The sequence below is a fragment of the Nicotiana tomentosiformis genome, chromosome 1 (assembly GCF_000390325.3).
Source record: "Nicotiana tomentosiformis chromosome 1, ASM39032v3, whole genome shotgun sequence".
NCBI lineage: Eukaryota > Viridiplantae > Streptophyta > Magnoliopsida > Solanales > Solanaceae > Nicotiana > Nicotiana tomentosiformis.
This window is the reverse complement of record NC_090812.1, coordinates 99,974,234-99,983,260: the sequence shown is the minus strand read 5'-3', so window position 1 is coordinate 99,983,260 and position 9,027 is coordinate 99,974,234. Positions and strand designations below refer to the sequence as shown.

The 9,027-nt window shown below is 39.6% G+C and overlaps 1 long non-coding RNA gene across 1 annotated transcript; it reads right to left on the bottom strand.

Annotated features, from left to right (window-relative positions):
* Positions 1–3,713: 3,713 nt before the first annotated feature.
* LOC104093467 (uncharacterized) lies at positions 3,714–8,606 on the bottom strand. Its single transcript, XR_685660.4, has 2 exons — positions 5,974–8,606; positions 3,714–5,886 (listed from the first exon to the last, which is right to left on the bottom strand). It is a non-coding gene; the product is annotated as an uncharacterized lncRNA (long non-coding RNA).
* Between the last annotated feature and the right edge of the window lie 421 nt (positions 8,607–9,027).

Sequence of the window (9,027 nt, the reverse complement as noted above, 5' to 3'; positions counted from 1 at the left end):
CACAGTTAGAAACTATCATCAAAACGAGCAGCTTCCTCTAACGAAAGCTGTATGGAAAAGTACGAAAGAATTATTACCCGAGTAATAAAACGCTGAGCTTCCTCTAACAAAAGAGAGGCATCACCGATATCAGAACTATCATCAACACCAGTAAAACAATCCTTAAAAGGATCCGCTGCACCTGAGCCAGCACCGATTTCGGGAGCCTTCAGCTCTCGAGCCTCCTTCAACGCCTCCTCAGAAAAAGACGGAAGGGAAGGTGAATGGCCCATTGCCATTACCCCGAGCAAATCACTCGGAGTACTTCGATCTAGATCTAGGTCTTCCGAACCAACCCCGATGGGCACGGCCACCGTCAACTCAGCGGCTCTAACCACCTCAACTGCCTCCACGGGTCGGACTACCAAAGCCGAGGAGCTATCTTCTTCCTCTTCTTCCTCCCTCAGTCGATGGACCGAGTCGATCGAAAGGGCAATTATATTTCTCCTTGCCGTTTGGGTTTTGGGCTTAGGGTCCTCCGGCCGAGAGGAGGCCTTTCGTTTCTTTCCTTTCCCCTGTTCCAGGACCGGGGGCTTGTTGCCTTCATCAACGCTCAAAGGCCGCAGAACGGCATCCCTAGTTACACCTATATACAAGGAAAAAATCTATAACAAAATGAACACAGAATATACCTTGAGAGAAACAAGAACCGAACCTCACCATGATTCTTGGCCTCCCATCTACCTTTAGCCAAATCACGCCAAGCGTGCTCGGCGTAGGATGAAGTCGAGGCTAACTTTCGAACCCAATCCTCGAGATCAGGCACAGCTTGTGGCATCCAAGGTGCAGCTGAACATCAGAAGAATAATATTAGCAAACACAGAAAAGGACACGAAAAGCAAACACGGATCACTTACGGTCGAAATTCCATATCTCAGGAAATGGCATCTTTTCCTCCGGGATAAGATCACGAGTCCTCACCCGAATGTATCGACCCATCCAGCCTCGATCCTTATCTTTATCGATGCTCGACATTAAAGCCTTCGATGCCCGATGATATAGCCTAATAAGACCACGGTAAATCTGAGGCCGATACAGTCGTATAAGGTGGCTCAGAGAAAAATCCAACCCTCCGGCTTTGATAGAGAAGAAACGCAATAAGATGACTATACGCCATAAGGAAGGATGAATTTGGCTGAGGGTGACCTGATATCTCTTGCAGAAATCAAAAATCACAGGATCGACAGCGCCCAACGTGAAGGGGTAGGTATAAACACTCAGAAATCCCTCCACATAGGTAGTGACGCTCTTATCGGAGGAGGGGATTTGTATCACAACCTCAGAACCCCAGCCGCAATCTTTCCTGACGGCCTCGAGGTTAACCTCCGCTATAGAGCACATATACATCGATATGTGCTCACACCGACCCGGAACGGACGAAGGATTCTCCACTTTAAAATCAGCCTTTAAAATACATGGGCCGGGAATATAATCTGGAACGGACGGCTCGGTCGGCGCCTTATCGTCGCACAGCCGTGAGGAGGAAGCTTTCTCCTTGTGAGGTACGATTTTTAAAGTTTTCGCCATCAATACGGGAAGAAAAAATCACAAAGAAAGGTGAAAGAGGGAGCGACACCAAAACTCTGGTACAAGCGACACCAAAACTCTGGTACAAGCGACACCAAAACTCTGGTACAAGCAGCACTAAAACGACAAAATAAGAGAAACTGATCAGAAAGAATTTGGAAAAGAGGAAGCACAAAAGCAGAAAACATCGTATGCGAAAATTATTTATAAGGCACGGCGATTCATCTAGCGGTGGCCGACCACCGACTGACGCTCATTAAAATGCCTCGATAAAACAAAATTGATGGGACAGCTGTCACGCATGTCATAGTCAAAGCCGATAGAAATGTCATTGTCGATTCGGTCGAACCTTAAGGAAATCACATCGTTCCTCGTCATCTCCCTTCCGAGAAACGAGGGGGCTATCTGTATATGGTTAAAACCGATCGTCGGTCGTGAAGATCGATCGAGGATGGCATTTCAATCGAGGGGTGCCTTCATGGAAACCCCGAGCGTATTCCGAGATTGGGGCGTCGAGCCCGGGCGCTCGATTCGAACGAGGTAACATCGGTCGATACAGATCTCGAGCATCGATGCCCGAAAGTGACCACCTAGCTCGAAATCAAGACCGAGGTTCCGATTCGGTATCGAGCTTGAAGCGGTATCGAGCTCACAGATAAAAGCTGTTACAACCGCACCAAAGGAGGGAATCTCTGCGGGAATTAAGGAGGAGACATACCATCATGGGTCCTCCACTAGTAAATATTTATTCCATTATGTTGCTATAGATAAGGTAACAATCCTTGGCTATAAAGGGGGGAAGAGTTTGTAATAGAACACACTTTTGGAGAGCAAAATAAGAATTCTTTGTGTTTATCTTTCTAAGTTCACCTAATATCTTTGTTCATCATCTCCTATTTTCGCAACATAAATACGTGCATTGTTATTCTTATATTAGAAGAATCTACTTGCCCTTAGAACCATATATAAATTCTACTTTATCCGATTTTTCGGGTAAACAACTTGCATATGAATACCCTCTCAACATATTCATTCCAAGCAATACAAGGTTCCATGTTTTGATAAAAAAAGAATATATATTATATCTGTCCAACATACACTACTAAGATATTGCAGAATGTAAAATTTTGAAAATACATATATATCTAAATCAATATAATGTCAAGTACGAACTAAATCTGGATTGAATTGCTTCAATGATAGATTAAGGCTCTAATTATGCAATTAAATTGATATTTCTGGAATTACAAAATTCAATCAAGTTTGTTTGGATAAAATTTGAAAAAGGGAGTTTTCCAAGCATACACTTGGGATTCGTTCAGATATCAGCAAATTGGTGGAAAATAAATTTCTTGGTAAAAGTTATAAGGAAAAAAAAGGCAAAAAAGAAACGTCGTTTTCTTGCATTCATTCGTTTTGGAATGAAAATGATATTTTAAAAGAAGAAGAAATCATTTTTCCATGATCATTACACATTTTGAAGGACATAATTTGAGCAAAGTTTTTTTTCATACGAGAAAGCTTTAACTAATTTTCCTGCAACTTCACTATCAACCAAAGTTAAAAAAAGAGTTCCAAAAAATAAACTTTCTAATATTATGTCTTTTTCCTTTCTGTACAACTTGAGGAGCTACGGTAGTTTGAAGAATTGATTTAATTGGATTAACTAGGAGTAGCTTATAGCCTGTTTGGCCAAGCTTTTTTTGGGGCCAAAAGTATTTTTTTTTTAGCCAAAAATGCTTTTGGTCAAAAATTAAGGTGTTTGGCCAAACTTTTAGAATGAAAAAAAGTGTTTTTGAGGAGAAGCAGAAGCAGATTTTGAGAAGCAGAAAAATGTAGTTTTTCTCCAAAAGCACTTTTGAGTAAAATACACTTAGAAGCAGTTTTCAAAAGTTTAGCCGAACACTAATTACTGCTCAAAAGTGTTTTTCAAATTAATTAGCCAAACACAAACTGATTCTCGCAAAAAGTACTTTTAGAAGTTTGGCCAAATAGGCTATTAGAGTTCTTGGTTTTCCTGGTTTGGAAGGAATTTAAGATAATACTTTGAAGCGAGCTCAGTGAAGAACTTAGTTACGCAATCCTAAAGGATTGGGGGTGGAAGAATCAATCCTTGAACAGAGTTGCGTCAAATTGAATTAGGAAGATAAGAGCAGAGAGAAGCAGATATTATTGATAGAGAAATGCGTAAATTTGACTAACTATTACAATTTTCACTGATAGCGTATATATTCTTTCCCTATAGCTAACTGTTGTAACTAACTTTACAAACTCCTTAACCAACTAGTAATGACTTTAACAATTTTCACTTCTATAATCTATATCTATACAATTGCTATATAACAAGTTTCCCCCCTCTCAAAAAGTCCTTGTCCTCAAGGACTAAAGTGAGGAAATTATTGTTGTAACATGCGAAGATCCATCAATGTACTATCCTCCTTAGGACAGTTAAACCATTTCACAAGGACCTGGGTGATCTGGTGCCCAAGCTTAGTAATGATCCTCTCCAGAACAATGCATCCATGAGGTGATAATGAAACTGGTAAATCTGGTATCACAGTAGCAGTGCCAATATATTTCTTCAGCTGTGAAACATGAAATGTGTGATGAATTTTAGCTTGAGGGGGAAGGTCCAACTTATAAGCTACATTCCCCACCTGCTTCATAACCTTGAAAGGGCCAAAGTACTTGGGACTGAGTTTGTGATAGGAGTGGCCTTTGAAAGACATTTTCCTGTAAGGTTGAAGTCTTACGAAAACCATATCACCAACATCAAAAGTCCTGAGAGTTCTCTTCTTGTCTGCTTGTGCCTTCATTCTACATTTAGCTAACTGCAAATGGTGTTTGAGAAGCTGTATGGTAGCTTTTCTAGCTTATAGGCTTCTATCCACCTGGTCCGCGATAGATGTATGAGCTATGTAAGGTATGTGAGTAGGTGGCTTCTGCCCATAAGGAATTTCAAAAAGAGTCATTTTGATAGCAGTGTGATAATTTGTATTATACCACTATTCTGCAAGGGGTAACCATTGTAGCAATTCTTTAGGTCGATCATTACACTCATCTAAGGTATCTTTCCACACACTTATTCAATACCTCTGTTTGTCCATCGGATTGGGGATGATAGGCACTAGAGTGATGCAACTGTACTCCCTGTGTCTCAAATACAACCTGCTAGAATTTGCTTAGAAAAATGACATCCTTGTCACTCATTATTGTTTGAGGTAGACCATGGAACTTGTAAATATTGTCAAAAAATACTTGAGCGACTGTAGAAGCAGTGTAAGGATGTGCCAACCCAATAAAGTAAGCATACTTGCTCAGTCTATCTACTACCACTAATATGACTGATTTCTGATGAGATTTGGGAAGTCCCTCAATGAAGTCAAGACTAATGTCTTGCCAAATTTTCTCAGGTATGGGAAGAGGTTGTAAGAGCCCTGGATAGCTGACATTTTCCCCTTTGCATTTTTGGCATACCTCACAGTTTCGAACGTGCTTGTGGACATCCTGCTTCATCTTGGCCCAGTAGTACACTCCGTTGATCCTGAACAAAGTAACATCCATCCCAGAGTGGCCACCCATGGCTGAATCATGTGAGAATTGCAATATTTACTTTCGCAAAGTGGGATCAAATCCTACCACTATTTTCCCTTTTCTATAGAGTACACCCTCTTGTAGCATGTAAACTGGATTAGAGAGAGGATCTGCTTGAAGTTGAGCTAGCAATTTCTCGAGATGTAGATGCCCTTTGTATGAATCTTGAATCCTTAGTAAGAAATCAGAGGTGATTGTGGTCAATGTCTGTAGTTGAGCTTCTTGCACAAGGCATCTGAATAGTGCATCAGCCACAATGTTCTCTTTTCCTTTCTTATACACAATAGAGTAATCATATCCCATCAATTTGGCCAGCTACTTCTGTTGGCTTGGAGTGAAAATTCTTTGTTCCAACAAATATTTGAGGCTCTAATGGTTTGTTTTAATAAGAAAATGCCTCCCAATCAAGCAAGGTCTCCGTTTGTCAATATCAGTAACAACATCCATCATTTCCTTCTCATATACTGATAGTTGTTGATGTTTGGTGCTAAGGGCATTGCTCATATAGGCTAAGGGATGCTCAACCTGCATTAGAACATCTCCAATACCCACCCCACATGCATCAGCTTTGATGACAAATTCCAAAGAGAAGTTTGGTAGAGCCAATATAGGTGTAGTGCTCATAGCCTGCTTCAGTTTCTGGAAAGCTTCTGTGGCTTCGTCAGACCACTTGAACTTGTCTTTCTTCAGCAGCTCTATGAGAGGTCTTGCAATAATTCCATAACCCTTCACAAATATTATATAATACCATATTAGTCATAGAAATCCTCTCACTTCTTTGATAGTTTGAGGAGTAGGCCAACTCATCATTACCTTCACCTTCTCTGGATCAGCAGTAACTCCTGCTTGAGTGATGATATGTCGTAGATAGTCAACTTCAGTCTTCCCAAAAGAGCATTCGCTAAGCTTAACAAATAATTGGTTTCCTTGTAAGATATTAAAAGCTTCCTTCAAGTGTATCAAATGCTCAGACCTTGAAGGGCTGTAAATGAGAATGTCATAAAAAAAATACCAGAATAAACTTCCTTAGGGAAGGTTGAAAAATCTCATTCATTAGATTTTGGAATGTTGAAGGTGTATTTGTCAATCCAAAAGGCATTACAACAAACTCATAATGGCCATGATGAGATCTAAAAGTTATTTTCTCAATGTCATGATCAGTCATTCTAATCTGGTGATAACCGGATCTTAAATCCAACTTAGAAAAGTATTTCGATCCCCCTAGTTCATGCAATAACTCCTCAATCACATGAATAGGAAATTTATCTTTGACAGTACAGTCATTTAACTTCCTATCGTTTATACAAACTCTCCATGTACTATTGTTTTTCTTAACCGTAATAATAGGAGAAGAAAAAGGACTCACACATGGCCTGATGATGCTATGTTCTAACATCTCCTTTACCATCCTCTCAATCTCATCTTTCTGGCATGCTGGGTATCTGTAAGGTCTCACATTGATTGGTAATGTCCCTTCTTTCAATACAATCCCGTGGTCGTGATTCCTGTAGGAAGGTAGTTTGTTGGGCACTTCAAATAATTAGGCATACTATTTTAGGATCTGCTGTAAATCTTTTGGTGCTTGCACTTCTTGGTAGCACATGGCTGGTTTAGCTTCCTCAATTGGTTGGATGAAAGCTACTGATAACATGTTGATTTAGCTTGGCTTTTTAAGCATCTTCTGCATTCTAACATCAGCTACTACTTTGAAGGTTCCAGGTTGACTACCTCTTAAAGAAACCTTCCTACCCCCAATGTGAAATTCCATCCTTAGTAATTTGAAGTTCCATCTTATGTCGCCTAGTGTGATCAGCCATTGTATCCCCAGTACCACATCCGTACCACCTAATGGAATGACCAGTATATCATCTCTGAAATTCACATCTTGCATCTTCCATGTCATTCTGTGAGTCATCACAGAGCTGTGAACCTTATTTCTATCAACTACAGCCATTACAAATGGAGTAATACTGTCTAGTTTACACCCTAATCTCTTGGCTACTGACAAATCCATGAAATTGTGGGTTGATCCAGAATCGATTAAAGCATGTACCATTTTGCCTTTGATACCCTCATGGTCCTATAATCACTGGTGTCATTTAGTGCGTGCATAGACACTTGAGGATTGAGTGTTGATTCCTCAAAAGTCTCCTCATCCACCAAATTCTCCTCCCACTCTCCATCTTCTGTTCCTTCATCCAATTCAAGAATGAATACTTTCTTTCTTTTACTACACTTATGTTGGGAGTGTACTTCTCATCACACCAATAACAAAGCTCTTGGGCTCTTTTCTCGTCCATTTCTACATCAGATAGTCTCCTAGATCCTGGAAGTACTAGTTTATTGTTAGATTTATTGTACCTGTTATTCACTATGGCCATGCTTCCTTCACCCATCTGGTTTGAGAAAGATCCTTTTGAAGTGGTACTCCAAGCATTGCTAGAAGCAGGAAGTAAAAATCTTGAACTCCTCACCATAGCTTGGGTCTAATTTTGTTGAAGTTTGAGGGATTGCTCAGCCAACCTTACTTGACTGTAAGCTTTCATAAGTGTTCTAGGGCCTAGTATCCTCTTTTGCACTTCAATTTCTGGTTTAAGATTGGCCAAGAAAATGCTAATAGAATGCTCTTCTTTTACCTTTACTTGGTTCAACAATTCATCAAATTTATCAAGGTAATCCTGCCCACTTCCCGTTTGTTTGAATGCCACCAATTCTACCATAGGATCTGCATGCTCAACATCCCCAAATCAGAGATGTATTGCCCTTACATAATTGTTCCAATTGGGAAACCTTTCTATTCTTGCCCTCATATACATTTTGTGCCATTGCAACGACTTACCCTCCAAACTAATGGAGGCACCTTGAATCCTATTTTCCTCCGAAATCTTTTCATAATCGAAGAATTACTCTGCCTTATACAACCATCCATTAATATCTTCCCCACTAAATCTAGAAAATTCAAATCGCTGATAACGACCATTAGGCCATAGTTGGAGTTACTTGACCCGCCGGAATTCCATTCCCAGTACCATGTTTGCCAGTAATTATCGTATCTCATCCAAAGCATCTTCATGCTTAGCTCCTTGCGCTCGAACTTGCTCACGCAATTCGTCCATCTCACGCCCCAATTCACCATTTTTGGTGTTCGCTGCCATCAGCTCCGGCATCTTTCCTGCGTCCGAAAATCGCCTAGCTTTGATACCAATGAAGCGAGCTCAATGAAGAATTCAGTTACGCAATCCTAAAGGATTGGGGGTGGAAGAATCAATCCTTGAACAGAGTTGCGTCAAATTAAATTAGGAAGATAAGAGAAGAGAGAAACAGATATTATTGATAGAGAAATGCGTAAATAAGACTAACTATTACAAATTCCACTTATAGCGTATATATTCTTTCCCTGTAGCTAACTGCCGTAACTAACTTTACTAACTCCTTAACCAACTAGTAACGGCTTTAACAATTTCCACTTCTATATTCTATATCTATACAATTGTTATATAACATACTTCCTATGATTTGAACAATAGTAGCTCCTCAAGTGACCCCTTCTCAAAGTGTGCTACTCTAGTTAATTATTTACAGTATTAGTTATTAGTATTACTAGTATATATGACTTCTGGAATTGAAAATTACTTCTTTTCTCTCCATTAATCAATTGTTGAAACAAGCACATATTCAAGATTTAAATTTTTTGGACTCAAGAAGTCATTGTATCGATTGACTATTTGTGTAACTGGGTTCGAAATTTAATAGGACAACGATCGCTTTTAGCTTGCGATCGAAATTATTTATATTCGGTAGCCACAAAAGTATATAAAACTTATACATTATATTATATACATATATATATTTTGATTATTTTAAAAA